The sequence below is a fragment of the Linepithema humile genome, chromosome 8 (genome assembly GCF_040581485.1).
Source record: "Linepithema humile isolate Giens D197 chromosome 8, Lhum_UNIL_v1.0, whole genome shotgun sequence".
In the NCBI taxonomy this organism is placed as follows: Eukaryota; Metazoa; Arthropoda; class Insecta; order Hymenoptera; family Formicidae; genus Linepithema; species Linepithema humile.
In genome coordinates this window covers 4,182,122-4,189,220 of record NC_090135.1, presented here as the reverse complement: position 1 = coordinate 4,189,220, position 7,099 = coordinate 4,182,122, and positions in this window count along the sequence as shown.

The window sequence follows — 7,099 nt, the reverse complement described above, 5'->3', positions numbered from 1 at the left end:
TGGAAAAATAGTCTGAAAAAGTTGAAAAAAATGAAAAAAAAATAATACTTTAATATTGTGGTAAAAAAGTGCTATAAATAAACAATAAGATAATAAAAAAAGAACAAAAAAAGTCTTTTTAAGATCTTAAAAACTTTTCGCGATAATAAAAAAGAGCCGATGTACAAAGACTAAATACACTTGTTAAACAGTATATATTCATATATAATTTTAAATAAACAATTATTAAAATTATATGATTTTCTTGCTTCGTTAATATTTCAATTTATTTAATATGAAGATATTAAAATCAAAATCTTTATGAAATACTTAATGTTTCGTATATATTTTGATAAATTTTTACATAAAATACAAAATATCTCATAAAATATTCCTTTTTAATGTATGATCATAAGATAAAATATAAAATATACATTACAATGTTTATCATTTATGTAAAGTGTACTGTAAATATTTCTGACAACACTTTACACGTACCTATTATAATCTCGCAGAAGTAAACAATTTGACATGCAATTTAACATGCAAAATGTGAGATTCAACTACACGAGATTAATTTGTTAAGACTAAAGTAATAAATATGTCTCCTGAGAATAATTTAGTAATTTTTAATTTAAGTATATTATACATATTTAAGTAAATATTATACATATGTATATTTAATAATAAAAATTTATTTTATAACAATTAATGTGATATAATTAGATTGAAGTGCTAGAAGAATAAACTCCTCTTTTTGCAAAGTCAGAAACAAATACTTCAATATACAAAAATCATCAAAATATGAATCATAAATATCGAAATATAATGTCTATTAATAGATGCAAATTTAAATTATAGAATATAAAACTTTATCTATATATTTTTGTGTGGTAATTAATATATTTTATTATTAAATAAATTATTAATTTTTATTCTTCAAAATTGCAGTTGAAAAAAGATATTTTATTTTTGACTTATTTTTATTTATATTTACATGAGAAATTACTTCTTTCCGAATTTTAATATTTTTTTCGAATTTGATGTATTTTTTCACATTTTTTCTAAATACATATACATAATTTTATACAAGAGGAAAACTGATTAAAATATTTGAAAAAAGTATGAGAAGAGAATATAGGTATGAAAGAGAATGGCGAGATTTAGAACGGTTAAGCAACGAGAGTAGGGAAAAAAGGTATTTGGAAGAGGAGGTAGAAAGAAGATTTTGTAAGCAGATTATGTAAGAATGAGATCAAAGCATGTATGAAGAATTGCAGAGAATTGAGGAAGGAGGACCAAATTGCCAGGAAATAGTTGGATCTTAAAAAAGGGGAAGAAGGAGAGAGATAAATAAAGAAAAATAGAGAAAGAAAAACGGGAATAAAATTTCTTCAGAAAAAGAAGTGAGGAGAAGAGAGAAGAGAAGGAGCGAAAAGGAGGGGGGGAGGGGGGGGGAGGGGGGAGTTTATTAAATAAAAAACTTTATTTAATCATTCTTTTTACAGCGTATTTATCCATTTTGTATATATTATAAAATATTGATTTAATAATTATCTAGTTTCAGGATTGTCTGCGTTGCACAAACGGTTTTTTTGTTAGTTTTTTATTTCTGTATTTGTGTCAATAGTGTGAGGCAACAATTGTGAGGCATTTGTAAATTTTGTAGATCATTGTTTTTTTATCCACTAGAATCTAAACATTAAATTTTGTGATTGCAAACGGGTTGTTTACTGCGCTCAATTATGTCAATTAACCTTTTGAGTGCTCTAGAGTCAAGCGTTCAATACGGACGACACGTAATCCGCACTGACAATTGCTGGGAAGAGAATATAAATCGAAGAAATTTGTTAAATACATATATTGTACCTATAATCTATGCCGATAACTTTTGCCGAACACATATATGTGTCCATAATATATATCGATAAAATTCGCTGAACACATGTATGTGTCCATAGCACTCAAAACGTTAAAGAATAAGAAAAGCGTGTCAAATTTAGATTGTATTCGATTATATTAATCTTGAAAACACAATTACTATATTTTGATAATTAGTCTCTATTTTGATTATAATAAATTTTTAGGAAAACATATGTTTACTTCATAAATCAAATGTGTAAAACTATTGCTTTTATTGCGTAATACAATACAACATAGATTGCTTCCATCAATTTATTTTTTTACAACAGGCAATTCTCATTTATTGTAATTTTTATTCATTATAATTTAATTGTTTCACATATTATGAAATAATTAATTTGAATTTTTTTACAACGAATATGCATGGTTATACAATAGTGAGATGGAAAAGAAACAAATATTATACAAATGATTTTTTTTCTTGTTAAAAATAAGAAATTTAACAGAAATGAAAATAATTGGCACAATTCTAATCATTATGTATTTATGATCAATTTACATTCCATTTACTCTATTCACATTATTTCGTATAATAAATATACGAACGTGATACATCGCAGAATGCATTGACTCTTTTTCTGAAGAAACAAAAAATGATCTGCAGTAAATTAAATATAAGTTTGTTTCCAAAATTTGGTTTGCAATAACAGATATAAATATCAATCGAATAGAACATTAATTTGTTATAATTTTTTCAATATAAAAAAAGATAATTTAAAAGAGAGATAATTTAAAAAACAGGTACATAAATCATTAAATGACGATCCAATTGATATTCGTGTTGATATTTTGCAAGAGCTTGTTGCAATATAAAAACAGTACTACTTTAATAGTATCAATCATAAATTAGATGTAAAAAATAGCGCAAACTCTGTTTATCTAATCAAATACGGGAGTATCATAAATTAAACATCAAGCTGTGAACACTAATTATATCTATCAACAAAACATTAGCAAAAAAAATCACTAAGCTGTAAAAAATATACCCATTTATTATATATTGTTTTTAAATCAAAATATTAAATATTTTCCATCTCAGAAGAAAAAAAAACATTGATTGTTTGATGCAATATTAAGATGTTTCGCAACAATAATTAATTTTCAAGGCAACAGCGAGCGAAAGTAGGGTGATAGTGGACCGTGAAAAACAGGCACTCGTAATCCTGACTGAATAGTGATCTAAATTCTGAGAAATTAAAGCAAGAACAATTACAACAAGACGAAACATTTTTAGATATATATAATTTCAAATTTTTGATTCAAATTTTGTTCACTCTCTTTTGTGCACATATTAAAAATAAAATGTGCTAATAAAATAATCATAAAATTTTGTTTTTTCTTTAAAATACTGATATTTATTTGAAATTATTAGTTGTTTCCTTAACATACATATTTACAAGTTCAAACAGTCAATGTGATAAGATAAGAAATATGTGATATCATATCTTACATGCGTAATATCTGAGTATTTACATTTTATATTTTTCATTGATAGTCTAATGTAATAAATCTTTTAGCCTAAAAAATTATTGTTAATTATATGGGCAATTCACTAATCTTGAAAGCTAAAATTATATGCATTTGAGATCTTAATAATTATTGGGTTGTTAACGAAAAAGTTATTATTGCTTTTATTTGCTTTTAACAAAGAAATCCTAAAAATCTTGTTGTAAGATTAAAGTGTATCCTTCAGTTTCGTTTTTATGTATCTATCTGTAAGTCGCATGTTACTTTTTCCTTCCTTTTTATTTTGCTGATTGCTTATTGGTTACGCTTTTGCAAATGCGCATGCTTACGAGGACTTACGCTTTTGGCCCTGTTCTGTTTTTCACGTTTATATCAACGCTGTTCTGTATAACCAAGTGTTGGCTTATAATAAACCTACTAAGTATTTCAATTGACTTGGGATGGTGTATTTCTTTCTGGAAACCATCCACAACAACAAATCTTCAATTTGAAAATAGATCTTATAAATTATTTTATTGACAAGAAAAATCTTTTCCAAATTTATCGACCAAAGATTGAATCTATTGAGTGTAGAACTTTGAATTTATGAAGAGATAGAGTGAGTATAACTTTTTTTTAACCTTTAGTTGTCATACTAACTATTTAAACACTCCACGAAATACTTTTGCATTAAATAATATGTATTTATTTATACTTAAGAAACCAGATGGTGTAGCTGAGATTTTTTCTCCTATAGTGAAAAAAAAAAGAATAATCAGTATAATATTGTTGCGTCCCTATATTTTCGTTTTCTGAATTTCCCGTGCAAAATAATGTAATATATAGTATAATATTGTTGCGTCCCTATATTTTCGTTTTCTGAATTTCCCGTACTCTCAGTGAGAGTAAAAAATTCGTCTCCAGAGAGACGCTTGTTTACAAACAACGACAGACTGTCAAACTTGAAGGAGGTGTCAAATAGTTCGGACGCGTTACGATAGCTCTCTTGTATTTTATTCGATTACGGTTACAAATCCTGTAAAAACGTTTTATTAAAGTTCTCGTTTTAATCCTTAAAAGTGTTCTTTTATTCCATAAGTGAGCATTAATTTGTGGTGTTGATCGGCCGATTCAAATTGCTTTCCATGTACGTAATAATATACATTACTTGGTTATGAGAGCATTTCTTAACCCTCAAAACGGACTGCTGTTTTCCGTCAATATAAAACGGATTCATGGGTCTATTTTGTCCACGCCTTATTAATGAGATCCCGGAGTCGTTTGTTTTACTGACAAAACTTTATTTCTTAATCTGGGATAATCATTTCGTTAATTGTATAGAATTAAAAGTTCTTTTCTAGGATTAAAGTATATACGTTAATGTATTGAAATTGATTGAATTTGAACCAAACAAGAAAAAAAATTAGAAAAATTGTTTTTATTTATCGACTCTTGAGTCGCATCATAAAAATATTCACTTTATATGTATAAAAGTTTATATGTAAAGTTTGTATGTGTAAAACAAGAGCCGATAATAATGTAGGATATGTAAAAGAATAACATCTCATTCTTAGAATTGAGTTTAGAGATTTAGTTTTAAAAAATAATCCAGATTAAAATTTATACATACATTTGCGTGTAATATCGAGATAAAATAATGAGATAAAACAGAGCACTAAATTAGTTCTCAGATATTGGAACAGAGGCGCTGTATTGAGATACATGCACTGAACTATCCCAAGATCTATAGAGAGAAGGTTACCTCAGGAAAACCGGTTGTGGGCAAGGGACGATGAAGTAAGGGGGGAGCTAGAAACAGCTTGATGGCGAGGGGCGATGAAGGAAGGGGAGAGCATGATGATCTCATCGACAAACAGTAGCTGTCTGAGATAGCTTCTGTTTGCCGATGAGATCATCATTGCCCCTCTTGCCGCTCGCCCCGCTCAGCATTTGCCCCTCTTGCCGCTCGTCCCTCTTTGTGCGTGAGGTAACCTTCTCTCTATAGATCTTGGCCCTATCCAACTCACCCAACACATCATGTCTTTTACTGTCGCCCAATGAACTCTATACAACTGGAATGAGCATCGAGTAGGGATTTGTCTAATGGCTCCGAGAAAGAGTCAAGGGATGATATTTATTCTGTTTCGCATGTTTATCTAAATGGAAAAATAATAATAATCTCCATAGCAGGGAATGCCTTCTCTGTCTCAATCGGTTTTCCGTCTCACATACAAGCTTGGCTGGTTGTAACGGCGGTGCTCTTTTCAGTATGTATAGAGTTCACTGCTGTCGTCAATTGGAACTAATTCACAAGGTAGCGCTAGTTGCTAGTGGGCTATCAGATTCCAAGATCTATAGAGAGAAGGTTACCTCATGCGCAAAGAGGGACGAGCGGCAAGAGGGGCAAATGCAGAGAGGGACGAGCGGCAAGAGGGGCAATGATGATCTTATCGGCAAACAGAAGCTATCTCAGACAGCTACTGTTTGTCGATAAGATCATCATGCTCTCCCCTTCCTTCATCGCCCCTCGCCATCAAGCTGTTTCTAGCTCCCCCCTTACTTCATCGTCCCTCGTCCTCAACCGATTTTATTGAGGTAACCTTCTCTCTATAGATCTTGATCAGATTCAGCTCAAATTGAAGAGAAATAACAAACCCATAATCGCCGACGAAGTACTATTAAAGACCGTTAGCCCTGGATAAATTTTTGTGACCATCAAGTGGATCCAGTGGGCCCGGAGGTAATTGAAGGACAATGACATTACCAATCGTTGACTGCACGCAGGATAACAAATATGAACATTTTATCTTACCAAATCACTGTCTCACAGGATTGTGCTGTAGATTTCAAAATTACGTCTACATGAATTGTTTACGTATTGTCTATATGATGTTTACATGGACTTTTTTCATATAGATAATGTAAACTTTATAAATTAAATGTAAGCTTTATAAATTAGATATTAGAATGCAAAAAAGAGTAATTATCTTATAAAATTAAAGAAAAATAAAACAGAAATTATATTATATAAAATAGTTAATGTATCTGTATATGTGATTTTAGTATCAATTAAGAAGATATTCATAATGTCAAATATGAATAAAGGAGCTTAGAGAGCCAACGCTTGGCTCTTAGTGCAAAAATCTGTATTAAATTATAATAACATCAATATACAAATGTTTCAGCTTAACATCAAGCCTTTTATAGTGTCAACAAAAATAATAAATTTGAACATAAAAATACGCTGGTCGTTGCAATAAGATCTGATGTTAAAACGATGTAAAATATAAAAATTAGATCTAAACGTAATAGTAGGCTTGTATCAACTTCAAGTAGAAATCGTAGCACAGTTAACGAGAATATAACATATGTCCAAAAGCGAAATACAAAACGGCCGTGATAATAGATGAGAAACAAAAAACATAATGAGAAGTTAAAAATAACTGTTCCATATTGCTGTCCCTCAAACTCAAGAATGGAAGAAGTAAATAGTAAATGTTACGAAATCACTGATTCGAACGTTAATATGCGTTAATGTTCGATCAGTATAACGATTAGAAGAACGATTATAACAACAAGACCAGAGAAGACACGAAAGTGTTCGATTGGTTCCTTGAAGCAAATTATTTTCCATTACAATTGACCTTTAACCTTGAATGACCTTTATAACCATAGGTCATTGTATACGTCTTAAAATGCTCTATTAGAAGGTAAGTAAAAAAACATATCATTCTATTTAAAAAAACGAAGT